Here is a 10,452-nt window from a genome sequence, read left to right on the forward strand (position 1 = left end):
TACCCTATGACCCCCCACTTCCCTGTGCTCTTGGATTTCTGCCTGCAATTGGACACTGATAATCACGATTTTACACATCAGGGCTGAAGTTTGGCATAAGATCAGTTCCAATAAATAATTTACTGTCTTGACTATCCCTTCTGTTAGACTTACAATTTTATTTGGTGACTGATAGGCAGGCACTAACATGAGTTGGTGATGACAAACAGTTACAGTATTGTTATGTTGTATAGTTAACTGAGGTGGTAATATTTGCATATAGCCCTGAATCTCATTATTAGACATGTGTCTGCAGAGAGTCACACATTGAGATCTGTGTCCTTTAGATATTATTTAATCTCCAGTAAGTGTATACATATATAATTACACAATATTGAAATTCCAAAATAATATTTTTAACAGCTCATTAAAAAATGGTTTGCAGCTTTATAGGCCATCCTTAGTTAACTTAATACTAAACAGACAGTCCATACAACATTGGAGACAGTTCATTGGTGTACAGAGACTGTTTTTGAAAGATATGTGACATTTTACAACTACACATCTATGTGTCTATGTTCCCCCTAGTACTGACAGGATAGTCCATAAACTGTATGTAGATGAAACTTGCGATATGCAGTTTTGCATTCGATAGTTATCCAGCATTGGCTACGATCCTCATGGTGAAGGCAAGCAATGTATCCCAGACTGAATGTCATCTTGAGATTGTTTTGCTGTATTTTGTGCTATTTTCCTTTTGATGGTGTCATAGGTTTAACAGTTGTGGTCATCGTTTCTTAACAACTTTTCATTCAAGAATTTTATGATTCTGAGAAGCAGGCAGGGAATACAGTCTTGATTCTTCTGCTAGTAGATATTTCAACAAAGAGATACATTACAGTTAATTTACAATGGGATGGGGTTGGGTTGGGTTGTTTGGGGGAAGAGACCAAACTGTGAGGTCATCGGTCTCCTCTGATTAGGGAAGGATGGGGAAGGAAGCAGGCTGTGCCCTTTCAAAGGAACCATCTCAGCAATTGCCTGGAGCGATTTAGGGAAATCACGGAAAACCTAAATCAGGATGGCTGGATGTGGGATTGAATCGTCGTCCTCCCGAATGCGAGTCCAGTGTGCTAACCACTGCGCCACCTCGCTTGGTACAATGGGATGCATATAATGAATTATGATTAACTGAAGGCAGCTGTCAATGACATTGTTTTGCAAGTGAGAACATATAATGTATTTTATAATATACTGTCATATCAGTTGTTAAGAAAGCTATGAATTAACAGTGTAAAATAGCTACTCTATAGAGTTTTATTTTCAAAAGACGTATTTTATGCCTGAAAAATTGCATCTTAATTTTTCTCACCACATATAGAATAGAACTCTGGAATTTATCAAGTAGTTATTAAAACCTTTCACAAAGAAAATCTAGAAATTTATTTTGGAAATATGTTGTGTAATAGAGAACAATTACCCTCACAGGTATGATGTTAGACAAATAAACATTGATTTCCATGTGCAATGAAAACTTATGCATGAATACATAACACACAGTTTTGTCGGCTGATGACAGTCATATTACATGTGGAAACATCTTACTGACACAATGTGGAGCCAGCTGTCATAACAGTCAGAGAAGCTAGATGCTGTTAATTGCCTGGCATCATGTCTTTTCCTCCACCATTACCAAAGAGACTGAAGAATGACCAGTAGATGTTACCAAGGTTGAAGAACAACCAGTAGATATTACCAATTGTAAATTCCTTTATTCTCAGTCCATCGATTCAATGGCTAGGTTATCAAGTACTTCATCATTTACTTAAATAACTAGATGTATGGCAAAGTAATGGACTGCTATTGTTCAGTTATGTAACATATGTAAGGAAAGACCATCCCTCTAGCATCAGATGTGTGAGTTTTAGATGGATATAATTAAAAAAAGACAAGACATTACTAGAGATTGTAGATACCATATGAATAAAAATATATCAGGGTTGATAATAAAATTGATATCTCCTATATGTTAGCTTCCTTCTTCATTTGTTATAACTAAGAGCCAAAGTGCCAACATGTACATAAACATATTAAAATGCATTTTTGCAATTCGTTTCTTTAATTAATGAAATAATGTACATAACTATAGAGCTGATGGGAATCTCGTTCTGTCTTTGGAAAGTTTCTTTTTATCACATGATTTACTGGGATCAGCTTATTATAAAATTTGTAAAGACTTATCAGTATTTTGGTAGTACTGTGATATTTGCACAGTGTGTTTTCACTCACAGATTTGAAGCTATTCTTCATCCACATTCATTCATTCATTCAAAAATGATTTTTGAACGACTATTCATCATTTGCACACAATTCTTTCATTATGATTTTAATGTTTTTGAGGTAAATTCAATGTTGAACTCAATATTTATGTGTACACTACATCTTTGTAGTAACTTATCTAAGCTCTTGAACTAAATTCAACATCATTGGTATTCCCAGATGAAATATTCATCTGACATGGCCATACTCGTAAAATAGCAACTGTCCTCTGAGGCTGGCGGTGGAGATATGTATGTATATGTTTTTAATGAATTTGAAAAACCAGCTTAACCCATTAAATCACGGTGCTTCAGTAGTGTCTTTGAATATTTCATACTTATTTCAGTATTTTCAAGAATATAAAAAGTTTCACTTGTAATCTGGAAGATTCTTTATATTTATAGCCATGTTGAGAGAGTGAAAAATAGCGCATGAAATCCCAGACTCTCAGTTTTGTTAGTGTTTAAGTATCTGTTGACTATAGTTAATATAGATTAAAGCTAAAATTTTTAGTTCTTTCATTTTATATCTGATGTGACTGCACGTGCAATATGTAATATGGACAGGTATATGTCAAATTGTTATTTATGAGAAAGTCCAGTTAAAGCCTTAGATGAATTTTTTATTTATCCTCTTGATTACAATGAAACATTTAGATTTACTGGAAGCTCAGGCAATTGAATGTTATCGCTAACTGAAGTTAGGACAACCCCACATAATTAAAAAAAACATTTTGAGGTTATCAAGGGCAGAGGAGATATTGTTATAATTCATTCTAAGGCAGAAATTCCCAGTTTTCTGGTTCTTTGTTGTGGTCTTCAGCCCAGAGACTGGTTTGATGGTTCAAATGGCTCTGAGCACTATGGGACTTGACATCTGAGGTCATCAGTCCCCTAGAACTTAGAACTACTTAAACCTAACTAACCTAAGGACATCATACACATCCATGCCCGAGGCAGGATTCGAACCTGTGACCGTAGCAACCACGCGGTTCCACACTGAAGCGCGTAGAACCACACGGCCACACCGGCCACCCAGACTGGTTTGATGCAGGCCTCCATGCTACTCTATCCTGTGCAATCTTTTTCATCTCCCAGTACCTACTGCAACCTACATCCTTCTGAACCTGCTTAGTATATTCGTCTCTTGGGCTCCTTCTACGATTTTCACCCTCCACACTGCCCTCCAATACTAAATTGGCAATTTCTTGATGCCTCAGAACATGTCCTACCAACCGATCCCTTCTTCTAGTCAAGTTGTGCCACAAATTTCTCTTCTCCCCAGTTCTATTCAATATCTCTTCATTAGTTATGTGATATACCCATCTAATCTTCAGCATTCTTCTGTATCACCACATTTCGAAAGCTTCTATTCTCTTCTTGTCCAAACTATTTATTGTCCATGTTTCACTTCCATACATGGCTACACTACATACAAATACTTCCAGAAACGACTTTCTATCATCTGTCATCAGTTATTTTGCTGCCCAAATAGCAAACCACATTTACTACTTCAAGTCTCTTTCTTAATCTAATTTCCTCAGCATCACCCGACTTAATTCGACTGCATTCCATTATCCTCGTTTTGCTCTTGTTGATGTTCGTCTTATATCCTCCTTTCAAGACATTGTCCATTCTCTTCAACTGCTCTTCCAAGTCCTTTGCTGTCTCTGACATAATTACAATGTCATCGGCGAACCTCAAAGTTTTTCTTTTTTTTTCCCCATGGATTTTAATACCTACTCTGAAGAATTTACTCAGAGTAAATTCGGAAAGAAATTTCTGCTAACATATTTTAAATTATCTGAAACAAATTAAGTTATGAAATAATTGACAGTAAAAGTGTGGACCCTCATAATGTCGATTGCCTTGTGTACATAAACGTCTGCAAGATTCTGAAGTTTGACTATATATTTTTAATGTTATAATCTTTCTGGATCAGAAAACACCTCTTACTAATTAATTCAGCCAGTAATTAAGATTCTGAATAATTTGAGGAATCAAAAAAGATTTATTTCAAGATGGATACCATATTCGTAAGTAGGGGATTTCAGGCTATTGATGAATAATAATGTTACATATACTGTTATAATTTACTAACTTGAAAGATTTTTCATGAATTAAATAACAGTAAATTCTTAGAGTCCATGTAAAACAGTAAGATCCAAACCAGCTCGTATTCAAATCATTAAGTATTTTCTAAAATCACATCATATTCTTACACCTGTCCATAAGCAGCCACCCCTTCCCCAGAATCGCCAGTTTTCAATTGGCGGGCAATGATGTAACTTTACAGTGTCAGCATGAAAGTGCTTATGATAGGCAAGCATTCAGGTAACATCATCACGTTGGTTTGATTGACAGTCTGTGACCAGCCAGCACACAGACAACATCTCTATGTCTAAGCATGTATTAAATTCATGGTCAGAAGCTCTCCTGTGCAGGAGAGCTTCTGTAAAGTTTGGAAAGTAGGAAACGAGGTACTGGCAGAAGTAAAGCTGTGAGGACAGGGCGTGAGTCGTGCTTGGATAGCTCAGTTGGTAGAGCACTTGCCCGCAAAAGGCAAAGGTCCCGAGTTCGAGTCTCGGTCCAGCACACAGTTTTAATCTGCCAGGAAGTTTCAAACCTAAGACCATTCACATTGCTCTTCCCAGTACACATCCAATATCCCCCATCAGTCCTGCTTGGTAAGGGCCCAACATACTTGAATAATATTCTAGGATGGGTTGCAGAGTGATGTTTAAGCAATCTTAATCATAGACTGGTTGCATTTTCCTAGTATTCTACCAGTAAACTGAAGTCTGCCCCGATTTGTATATATTAGTCCTTCCTTTTATTGCCAACTAGTGTTTAGATACCAGACAGAAGGGAGTTAATGATGAGATTCTCTGAGCATTTTCGGTTTCAGAAACCAATTGTGGCTAGTCAGTGCTTGTAATTGCAGAGGAAAATGTAGACATGTTGATGGATATGAATTGAGTGGTCATGAATAGAATATTTTACAGTGAAGTAAAGAATGGATAGATATAACAAACAAAAACAGAATAATTAGTTACTCTAAAATAACATAGCAAAGATGAAGTCATAAAAAGTGGCAGATAGTAACAGAAACGGGATTAATCAAAGGGAAAGAAATATTAGAGATGTTGGCTAGTAGACTGTAAACAAAAAGGATGAATGAAATGATGGCACAAAGAAAAAATGCAAGTAAACTTCAAGGTAAAAATAGAAATATTTTTGTTAGGACATGATTATACGTTTTGAAGTGGGCCAGGAGTTAAAAACATGCATATCTGTCTATTAAAAGGTGAAGGAACATATCTTACTTTATAAAACTCTGTGTACAGTACAGAGGATGGGGTGAAATGAAATTGATGCTGTTCACTGAAGTAAATCCTATGAAATGGATTCAGTAAAATGTTAGCTTCAAACAAAATTGTATGGTGCGCACGGTAGCCTACTTGTAGTTCTGTGAAAGTGAAATAGGTAAATAATGTTAGTACTTGATCATTCACTTAATCTCATTGTTGAAGTAGAATAAGATAGGACAAATGTGTTACTGAACAACTGTCTCATGCATTTGGTGCTCAACAGCTTATAAATATTCCAAAGTATGTGATATGCTTATGGAGCCTGTCTGACTGGGTGTCAATGTGGACACTGCCCAGTTTGGATTTTCCTTGTCCAAAACTGTATGGACTCTTAGCATATCTTGATAGAATATATCACCAGCTTATCAGAAGTACTGCAGCGAAGAAATCACTATTTTGCGCTAGGCAATGTCTGCTTCTTGGTGGTATTGTGAAATCAGAATTTTATACATGAGAGTGAAACTCAGCGGTCTGCATAACTGCACAAAGTTTCTCGAGACTAATTTCAATTTGCCATCGAGAAATTTCGACAGTGCCATTTAGTAAACTCATGGCTCATAAATTATGTGGAGACAGCCTGTGTAAACAACAATGTCATCTGGGAAGAGTGCAAAGTGAGTACTGATACACTAAGGTTAAGTCATTTGTGCAAATAATAGTACTTTGTGAGCCCTGTCCAACAGAAGAATCTTTATTTCCTGGTTTTCTAGGCTGGTATAAATACAATTTGAAAAAAGTATTTCATGCTTTGAAAGGTTATTGTATGGACAAAAAAAAAGAGAACATGAACTCCCAAATGCATACCTTAAAAGCTATGAGAACTTATTCATCTTTGCTACTGTGAAAAACATCTCTTCTACATCTAGATCTTTGCTATTACGAACGACTAAAGAATGCAGTAAACAAGTAATCAAACATATGAGAACACATTATTCCGTTGCTGTGAAACAGCAAAGCTTCTCATATAATGTGCTTGCCATTGCAAACGACCTGCACTAGTGAGCCTTCGCTAAAAGTGGTGCTCATTATAGTGTCCATTCATAAGAAGAAATGATTCTAGCAAACGTTTTAGGGAATCATAGAATCTGTGAAAAACTCCAGGTTGGTCACAGATACACTGCCAGGCACTGATGATGTGTTACAATAGTGTTTGTATATCATTAATTGAGTAGCCTACACCGAATATTTCAAGAGTCCCCACAACCAAAAACAAGGGTTAAGAATGGGGGAGTAAGCTGGCCAACATACAGGACCTTCCCGACCAATTCATTCAACATTAAATGTCTGTGTGAGGTGTTCCCAGACATTTCTGAGAAAATGGGCTACTGCTTCATCACACATGAACCACAAAATCAGCCTTTGTTGGAATGGTACCTGCTCTATCAGAGAAGGAAAGTCATTTGATGCCTTGCACCAGTCAACCTGTTTGGCAATATGCAAGGTCCTATCAGTCTATGGATGTGTGTGATGTCCTTAGGTTAGTTAGGTTTAAGTAGTTCTAAGTTCTAGGGGACTGATAACCACAGCAGTTGAGTCCCATAGTGCTCAGAGCCATTTGAACCAACCTACCAGTCTATTGCAAATAATTTCTGCCCATGGATTCACTGAAAATCAGCACTCACAGTTTGCTTCTCCGACTGTATGTGGATTTGCACCACACATGCTGATAATGAAAACTGACAGTCTTGACTCGCAGGAAACCACCCTCATCTATGAATTATATCTTTGTTGGGAAAAATGAATCTGCACTACATCTTTGCAACACCTATTGGCCAAACTGCAGTTTGGCAGGCTGATCTTATGATCATATGGTCTGCACAAAATACAGCGGCTGGTAGATACACAGTCAGCAGCGCACGTGTGGGAAAAGCAGTAGTGGTGGGTGTTACTGGCAGGCGCTGTACAGGGAATGCCGAGCACTGGAGGGGAAGTGCCGTTCTAAACTAAGATTCAAATTTTTTGTAAATATTATGTGGAGCCCCACCACGTCAACACTTGCATGGTAACCATTCAAAAAGATAAAAAGATCTGTCATCTCTGCTTTAGTTAGTAGCTAAAGAGAACTGCTCTGAAAATGCAGCCATTTATTTTCACTTGAGTAGTTAACCATTTGTAATGTTCAGAGAAGTGTCATGAGTGGCGAATTTTTAGTAAAACTCACTCATTTCTCTAGTGGCCATGTTAAAATTTACTTCTCTTTCCAAAACACTAACGAGTTTACAAAATGTCATCTCACAAATGTGTTGTCCAGATACAGTTCCGAGAGAACTCTGAAACAGTAATTTATTAAGTTTATTAAGTGAGGAACTGAAGAAAGATAAGGTCGACAGGTCATGAAAAACCAAATCCTCAGTACAAAATAAACGTGTAATATATTCAACTATGTTGTTCCCAAATCCATAGCACTTCTCGTTTCACCAGATATTGATGGTCCTTAAGAATTAAATTCTGTAGTTAATTGAATAACATGGTAGATAATGAAGTATTGCATAATAAACACACGGAAAAACACTCTCCTCTTAGCGTGCTATCATTTGCCAAAATCTCTTTTCGATATCTCAAAATGCTAATGAAATATGAGGAACGTTGTGGATATTTCATTCTGGTTTCATCGCTCGCGCCACGCGATCATAAATGAGTGTGCTACATCAGATCAATTGGTGACAGACTGACACTTTCACCCAAGCCTAAAGAAAAATTAGATATCTTAGCTGAATTCCATAGGCAGTAACATATTATGTAATATGCACCAAACACAAAATCGTAGCGAATCCTATTTTTGATTGCAAACTTTCTAGAGTTTCTCTAAGTTTCTTACTTGCATGTAATTGTCACAGTAGCTATGGTCATTTACGAAATGATAGTCACATCCATGAACCTGACATGTGAAGCTATAAGTAAAGCAAAAACGAAATTTTTTACCTAATAGTTTCCATAAAGTCATTTGAGAAACACTGCAGACTGTGCGCCTCGATTCTGTCATCACCGATCACCCGAAAAGTAGCGAACACTAACAGTCCAGAAGTGGCAATCATTAACAGGTCCCTTTCTGAACAAAAGAATGAACTGTCCCAGTGCTTTCGACGGAAACTGGTCACTGCGTATCAGTCACCGTATCCTGCGTGATCTCTTCCTGTGTTCTAGATATTTTTCACCATATGGAACATGGATTCGACGGTTGCTTTCATTTGTGAGACCATAACAGAAGACCGTGTCTATCCTTTTTCATGTTGAATAATAGGCTTCAATTATGCTGCTAAGGGCAAAGATAAAACTACAATCTAAAAGCATTTCAAAAACCTATCTCAACTCAAGCTGGTTCCACTAGAACTCGTGTATATGCTGCAGTTACTCAGAACTGGGAATGGGGTTGACAATTACAACAGTAAGAGACTATTACTGCATGCTGTATCCAATAACTGTAACAGAGGAATGTGTCCTCATTTGTTTGACGCATACGTAATAACAAAGAGCCTGCAGTGGAAGAGATGTGTTTTTCAATAGCGAATATGAAAGTGCTCATAGTTCTTTTTAGGAATGCATTTTAGAACCCACATTTATTGGACATTTTTGTCTTATTGTGGGCCATACTACCACCTCTCCTAATGTTGTTGTTATGGTCTTCAGTCCAGAGACTGGTTTGATGCAGCCGTCCATGCTATTATATGCTGAACAAGCCTCTTCATCTTCGAGTAACTACATCACCCTACACCCTTCTGAATTTGCTTAGTATATTCGTCTCTTGGTCAACCTGTACGATTTTTACCGTCACTCTTCCTTCAGTACTAAATTGGAGTTCCCTTGATGCCTCAGAATGTGTCCTACCCATCGATCACTTCTCCTAATCAAGCTGCGCCACAAATTCCTCTTCTCCCCGATTCTATTCAGTACCTCCTCATTAGTTACATGATCTACCCCCCCTTCCCAATTTCAACATTCTTCTGTAGCACCATGTTTAGAAAGCTTCTGTTCTCTTCTTGTCTAAACTATTTATCGTCCATGTTTCACTTCCATACATGGTTACACTCCATACAAATACTTTCAGAAACTGACACCTAAATCTATACTCCATGGTAACAAATTTCTCCTCTTCAGAAATGCTTTCCTTGACATAGGTAGTCTACATTTTATATCCTCTCTACTTTGACCATCATCAATTATTTTGCTTCCTCGATAGAAAAACTCATTTACTACTTCAAGTTTCTCATTCATTAATGTAATTCCCTCAGCATCATCTGATTTAATTCGACAACATTTCATTATCCTCGTTTTGCTTTTGCTGGTGTTCATCTTATATCCTCCTTTCAAGATACTGTCCATTTCGCTTAACTGCTCTTTCAGATCCTTTGCTGTCTCTGACAGAATTTCAGTGTTGTCGGCAGACCTCCAAGCTTTTCCTACTCCAAATTTTTGTTTTGCTTTCTTTACTGCTTGCTCAATATACAAATTGAATAACATCAGGGATAGGCTACAACCCTGCCTCACTCACTCCTCAACAACCGCTTCCATTTCATGCCCCTCGACTATTATAGCTGTCATTTGGTTTCTGTACAAATTGTAAATAGCCTTTTGCTCCCTGTATTTTACCCCTGCCACCTTCAGAATTTGGAAGAGAGGATTCGAGTCAACATCATCAAAAGCTTTCTCTAAGCCTACAAATGCTATAAACGTAGGTTTGCCTTTCCTTAACCAATCTTCTAAGACAAGTAATAGTGTCAGTATTGCCTTGCATGTTCCAACATTTTTATGGAATCCAAACTGATGCCCCCAAGCTCGGCTTCTAC

The 10,452-nt window shown here is 37.4% G+C and overlaps 1 non-coding gene across 1 annotated transcript; it reads left to right on the top strand.

The window, feature by feature from the left end:
- The first annotated feature begins 4,818 nt into the window (after window positions 1-4,818).
- Window positions 4,819-4,893, top strand: Trnal-caa (transfer RNA leucine (anticodon CAA)). Its single transcript has one exon. It is a non-coding gene; the product is annotated as a tRNA-Leu (tRNA).
- Window positions 4,894-10,452: the final 5,559 nt, after the last annotated feature.

The sequence above is a fragment of the Schistocerca cancellata genome, chromosome 1 (assembly GCF_023864275.1).
Source record: "Schistocerca cancellata isolate TAMUIC-IGC-003103 chromosome 1, iqSchCanc2.1, whole genome shotgun sequence".
NCBI lineage: Eukaryota > Metazoa > Arthropoda > Insecta > Orthoptera > Acrididae > Schistocerca > Schistocerca cancellata.